Consider the following 6,348-nt stretch of genomic DNA (forward strand, 5'->3'; position numbering starts at 1 on the left):
CTCCGAGCCAATAGAGTCTGACTGCAGACCACGTAATAATAATAATGATAATAATGAATACCTTCTCATCCCGCGAGGGAAATTCAGATATCGCAGCCCAACCCAGCTGCTTTTTTTCTCCAGCTTAACCCAGCTGAACCCGGTGCTGCTCACAAGGAGCGCGGGGGGAGGGGAGCAGTGATAGCCAGAGCGGGGGATCGTACCTGCGACCTCTGGGGCCTCCGGAGTCCGAGGTGTGGACACTAACCACTCAGCTATCACAGGCGGATTCTGGGTGTAAAGTCATGCAGACAGGCCAATATGAGTGGTTGGAGTTGGCACTCCCAGACTGTGATAGACAGACGGCCCCATCCAATCACCTGCTAAAGAACTTGAAAAATGGCCTGCCTCCTCCATCGGTTTGGTTGGAATGAATCCAGATGGTAAAAGCAGGGTGGTATGCAGGCATACGCACTGCTGCCACCATCTGGCGCAGTCAGGTTATTTTCAGTCTCAGCCTTATATTATATTGATCTATTATAATGTATTATAATGATATATTATAATATATTTCTGATGAGTCCCAGCCTTATATTTCCATACCAAAGATAACCTGTCAAACTTAAAGAGATTATAACCATTTAACCACCAAGGGAGATAATATTAACCTGGAGAGAGGAAAAGTAAAACAATACAAAGATCTTCTGTACAGTATCCTATATGTAAATATAGGATATATACTGTATATACTATCCTATATCTAAATGAGTGAAAGGTTCTTCTCCTATAATGTGTTCTAGGTAAAGATTGGACATTTGAAAAGCATGTTGAAGACACCACTGCTAGCCCGCTAGGCTACCATGTGGTACACCCAAGCCCCCAGAACCCAGGGCTAGATTTGAAGCAACGGCTACGTGCTAGCATGTAGCTAATCCAGGTGCATTCTGGGGGTTTGGCCCCACTACTCCTGTGAGCGGAGAGCAGCGTGACGTCATTTGTGGTCTCTAAATAGTGGCCAATTTCCCCCAGAATGCACCTGGATTAGCTACATGCTAGCACGTAGCCGTTGCTTCAAAACGCCACTGAGCACTTGCATTGAAATGATAGTGGGGGCGGGGCTCGTCCGCTCTCTATTTTATATATACTCTATGGGTACACCACTGTTAGCCCGCTAGGTTACTACTGTTAGCCCGCTAGGCTACCATGCGGTACACCACTTTTAGCCAGCTAGGCTACCATTCCTAGCCAGCTAGGCTACCATTCCTAGCCAGCTAGGCTACCATTCCTAGCCAGCTTGGCTACCATTCCTAGCCCGCTAGGCTACCATGTGGTCCAGTAGGATGCTTGCTTGAGTTTTTTGGCTATCGTCAATGTTGTATTAAGTCACGTTAAAAAAAAAGAAAGAAAGAAAATACAAACTTCATGTGTAAATAGGAATAGATACATAGAAGCGTCATGTATCCAGACACTATAATATTATGGCCATGAATCTAGCTAGGTTTGTGTCATTTAAAAGAAAAAGATTTCAGAAAAGAAGTTTAAACAGAAATACTGTATATGTTGTGTGTTTAAAAACATTACTGGCTCTTGGTGTTTCGTAAAAAAAAAGAAAAAAGTAATGCTGTCCATTTTTGGTCTCGCTTGCTGAAGTAATTTGTTTCTTTTTGATGATGAAGATGATGATGATGATGGTATCTGCGGGTGCAGAAGGGACGCTGTGCATGGTTTGCTGTCGGTGGTTCTCAACGGTGGGTCCTGGGACCACCACGGTGTCCAAGACGGACCCTCAACGGGTTGAAACCCAGAGTTAAATGAACCAGAGGTGGAGTAGATGGGGGGTGTAGTGTCCCAACCTGTCCAGCAGGGGGGGGTCATTGTTGAGAACCACAGATCTTTAGTGTTAGGGTTAGGTCTGTTAGATCAGTGAGTTGTGACACTTTTGGCTGCTTGACGTTTCTATCAGACCCTCTTAAAGCAGACACTGGAGGAAAAAAAACACAAAACAAACAAAACTTAAGGAGTTTTCACCTTTTTATTGCACTAAAGTTTCTACCAACACCACAGACGGCTTGGCCAAACCTTCATGGACACAACCTTAGGGTTAGGGTTAGCTAACCCTAACCTCCATGGACACCAACCTTGACAAAAAAAAAAAGGAAACCATATTTTTACGACGAGCCGAGTAAAAAAGAAAAATTGTGTGAATTGTCAGAAAATGACTTGTTATTATTAATTGTCTTGTAGCAACAATGTGTTTTAATCTCAGTGAGATACACACTCTGTACTCATTCTCATACAGGAGAATATGAACCGACATGCTCATTAATTAATTATGTTAAATATAAATGATTGTATTCAGGCATGTGGGAGGAGTTCTGTCGTCATGGTTACCACTGTCGTCTAGTTGAAGAAAAGAGTTGTGGTTCAACATGCGGTCTGGGGACAACCAGGGGGTCCAAAGCGGACCCTTAAGGGGGTCCACTTGGTTCCATTTGTACCCTGTCTTCACAGTTAAAAGGGCTTCTTATTTTAACTGTGAAAACTGGGCTCATTTTCTAGTCTACTCTGGCTCTTGTGTTCAATCCTTCACACTTTTTAATTGCTTGATTCAATATTTGTTTTTCTTTATCAGACACAGTTCCTATACACACCCATTGTTCCTATACAAACCCATTGTTCCTATACACACCCATTGTTCCTATACAAACCCATTGTAGGATATAAATACAATGTAGTGTATATAGTGTAAATGGGTGTTCCTATACAGACCCATTGTAGACCATAAAATGACCCCACATGTGTGAAAGTGAAATATCCCTTTAAAGGGGTTAGAGGGGTTTTGAAGGGGTTTCTCACTTGAAAGCATTTCCATCTACTCAGTATTTAGATATGTGATATTCATTTGATCAGACACGCCCCCTTCCTGTACAAACCCATCGTAACCTCAAACTCCACTTTAATGTTAGATTCACTGAAACTACGGGGGGGGGGGGGGCTCTGATAGAAACATTAAAATGAAATATCTGAATATTGAATCTTAAAAAGAAACAACACTCGCAAAAGCCAGAGTAGATGTGGGGAAACTATGTTACCGTAACCACTTTGTTATCCCTGTAAACAGACATCCTACTGGCAGTAAAATGGTTAACCACATGCTACTGGCAGTGAAATGGTTAACCACATGCTACTGGCAGTGAAATGGTTAACTGGCTAGTTTAATAAGATTTCCTTGTTGTCTGTTTACCTTAAGTTAATATCATTCCATTTGTTTCTATGACTCTGTTTTGTTTTCTTTTTTTATGTTTTTATTCTTTTTTTTTATAATATTTGTTTTCCTGTTGAATTTACATATTATGCTTATTTAGCTGGAGAAAAGAAATGTTTTTGTATTTCCAGATGTTTTTTTTTTTTTTTTCTTTTTTTTTCTTCAAACAAAGCACTGATCTTTGAGTTTGAATGAAGGAAATGTTTAGCTCCTCAATGACGCACGTGGTTACGTAGCACTGCTCCATATCATTATGTACGCTAAGGTCCATATCATTATGTACGCTAAGGTCCATATCATTATGTACACTAAGGTCCATAGTATTATGTACACTAAGGTCCATAGCATTATGTACGCTAAGGTCCATAGCATTTTGTACGCTAAGGGCCATAGCATTATGTACGCTAAGGTCCATAGCATTTTGTACGCTAAGGGCCATAGCATTATGTACGCTAAGGTCCATAGCATTATGTACACTAAGGTCCATAGCATTATGTACGCTAAGGTCCATAGCATTATGTACGCTAAGGTCCATATCATTATGTACGCTAAGGTCCATAGCATTATGTACGCTAAGGTCCATAGTATTATGTACGCTAAGGTCCATAGCATACATAATGCTATGGACCTTAGCATCCATAATGTTATGGACCTTAGTATAGGAGTTCTCTTTATGTATGTCTGGTCCATAGCGTTAGAAGGACTTCCCCTTAATTTGATATTTCACTTTCAAAAGAACACTTTTATCGTCTAAGCAAGCTTTTGGGAACACCCGGGACACTTTTTAAGTTGCATAATTCAGTAGCCTATTTAGATAGGTCTATTTGTTGTTGTTCACACACCCCCTTCCTATACAAACCATTTAGATAGGTCTATTTGTTGTTGTTCACACGCCCCCTTCCTATACAAACCATTTAGATAGGTCACACCCCCTTCCTATACAAACCCATTGCAACTTCAAACTCCATTTTAACCACAATAGAAACACCCGTTCTTGTTTCCGGTGACTCATACTTTTTTTAATTATTAGTATCATCAAAATAATTGTTAAAAATAAATGAAGAAAGTAATTGAAAAAATACGGCCAGCTCACGTATTCTTAGGGCAGTATGAGTCACCAGAACCAAGAACGTGTGTTTTAGATAAATCTATCGTGGTTAAAATGGAGTTTGAAGTTACAATGTATAGGAGGCGTGTGTTGAATCAAGCGACTTGAAAACTGCCCTGGGCGTTCCCAAAAGCCTGATTAGACGATGAAAAGTTGTTTTAAGTGAAATATCCCTAAAACAAGGTGGGACTTTAAGGTGTATTGGTTGATGTGAACTCCTAATGCTGTGGTCCGGTCCGGTCCGGTCCGGTGCAGTGATGAGGTTTGGACCCTGGACCAGCTGTGTTGGACTCCTCCTCCTTTTCTTCTGATTCTTGTTGACCAGTTCTTCTCCTCCTCAGTTCGTGGTTGTTGTGGTTTAGGGTTAGGGCTAACCCTAACCCTAACCCTAACCCAACAGGGGTAGGGCTAACCCTAACCCTAACCCTGTTGACCAGTTCTTCTCCTCCTCAGTTCGTGGTTGTTGTGGTCAGGGTTAGGGCTAACCCTAACCCTAACCCAACAGGGCTAACCCTAACCCAACAGGGCTAACCCTAACCCAACAGGGCTAACCCTAACCCTAACGACCTTTAACCCTAACCCTAACCCTAATCAGTTCGTGGTTGTTGTGGTCGTTGGTGAAACCTCCTGTTTGTACAGTAGCTTGTTAATATTGCAGAAAAACAAAAAAGGACGGGAAAAAATAAACTGCTTTTTTCTTTTTGTTTTCTTTTTTCAATGGAAAAGTACTCACTGGTGAGATTTTTAAAAGTGGTTTTAAAAGCCAATAAACTTTTGTAAAGAACATGCTTTGGTTTCTTCCTCCTGTCTTTCGTTGTTTTGACTCGTTTGGTTTTCTTGTTGTCGTTCTGTGCATGGAAACATTCAAGAGTAAGAATTGATTACTTTTATTACAATTATGTTATAATTTAGTAATTCATTCCATTAACTGCACCAAGTATTCCAATAATTGCACCAGAAGTCCTACTAGACGTAAACTAAAAAGTTATGCTCAAGCAGCAGCCCTATTTTTTTCAATTTAGGCATTTAGCAGACCCTCTTAATCCAGAGTTCTTTATAATAAGCGAGGTAATTGGACAAGACATCAGATTTTTGGCATTATACTTCCCATCCATCCATCCATCTTCAACTGCTTATCCGGAATCGGGTCGCGGGGGTAACAGTTCCAACTGAGACTTCCAGAGTTCCTTATCCCGAGCAACTTCCTCCACTCCCTCAGGGAGTATACCGAGGCGTTCCCAAGCCAGTGTGGAGATATAATCCCTCCATCTGGTCTTTGGTCTGCCACGGGGTCTCCCCTCACTCAGTGGGACGTGCATCGAGGACCTTCCTAGGAAGGCGCTCGGGGGGCACCCGTACTAAGATGCCCCAACCACCTAGGCTGACTCCTTTCCAAGTGTAGGAGCAGCGGTTCTACTCCAAGTCTCTCTCAAGTGACTGAACTTCTCACCCTATCTCTAAGGAGCAGCCACCCGTCTGAGGAAACCCATTTCAGCCGCTTGCACCCGCAACCTTATACTTTGGGTCATGACCCACACTTAATAGGTGAGATTGCTCGGTAGACAGAGAGCTTTGCCTTCCGGCTCAAACCAGACTGGTGGTTGATCACCTTGGGCTCTTATATTCCAACAACAATGCAATAAAACTCCTTCTGTAAGTCTGTGGCCGGGTTCACACATTTAAGGCACATGCCTTGTGCTTTACCTGGGGGGAAGGGCACCGTCCAATTAATTTCATTCCCTATGGAAGTCACATGTTTTTACGAGGCACGCTTGTCTGTGGCTTAAGGACAGCCTTAAAGGGGCCACACCATGCTTAAAAGAAATGAGCCCAATGCCTTCCTAGACTTGGGCAGATTTCAAAAGAATCACTGAAATGAAAGGTAAGGAAGAGACACTTGGAAGACCAAAAAACAAGAAAAAAAATCCTGGTATGGCCCTTTAAAGGAAGGCTTAGAGCAAGCTTGCCTCATCAAAACATGTGACTTCCATAGGGA

The sequence above is a fragment of the Nannobrachium achirus genome (assembly GCF_963921795.1).
Source record: "Nannobrachium achirus genome assembly, chromosome: 11".
Taxonomy (NCBI): Eukaryota; Metazoa; Chordata; class Actinopteri; order Myctophiformes; family Myctophidae; genus Nannobrachium; species Nannobrachium achirus.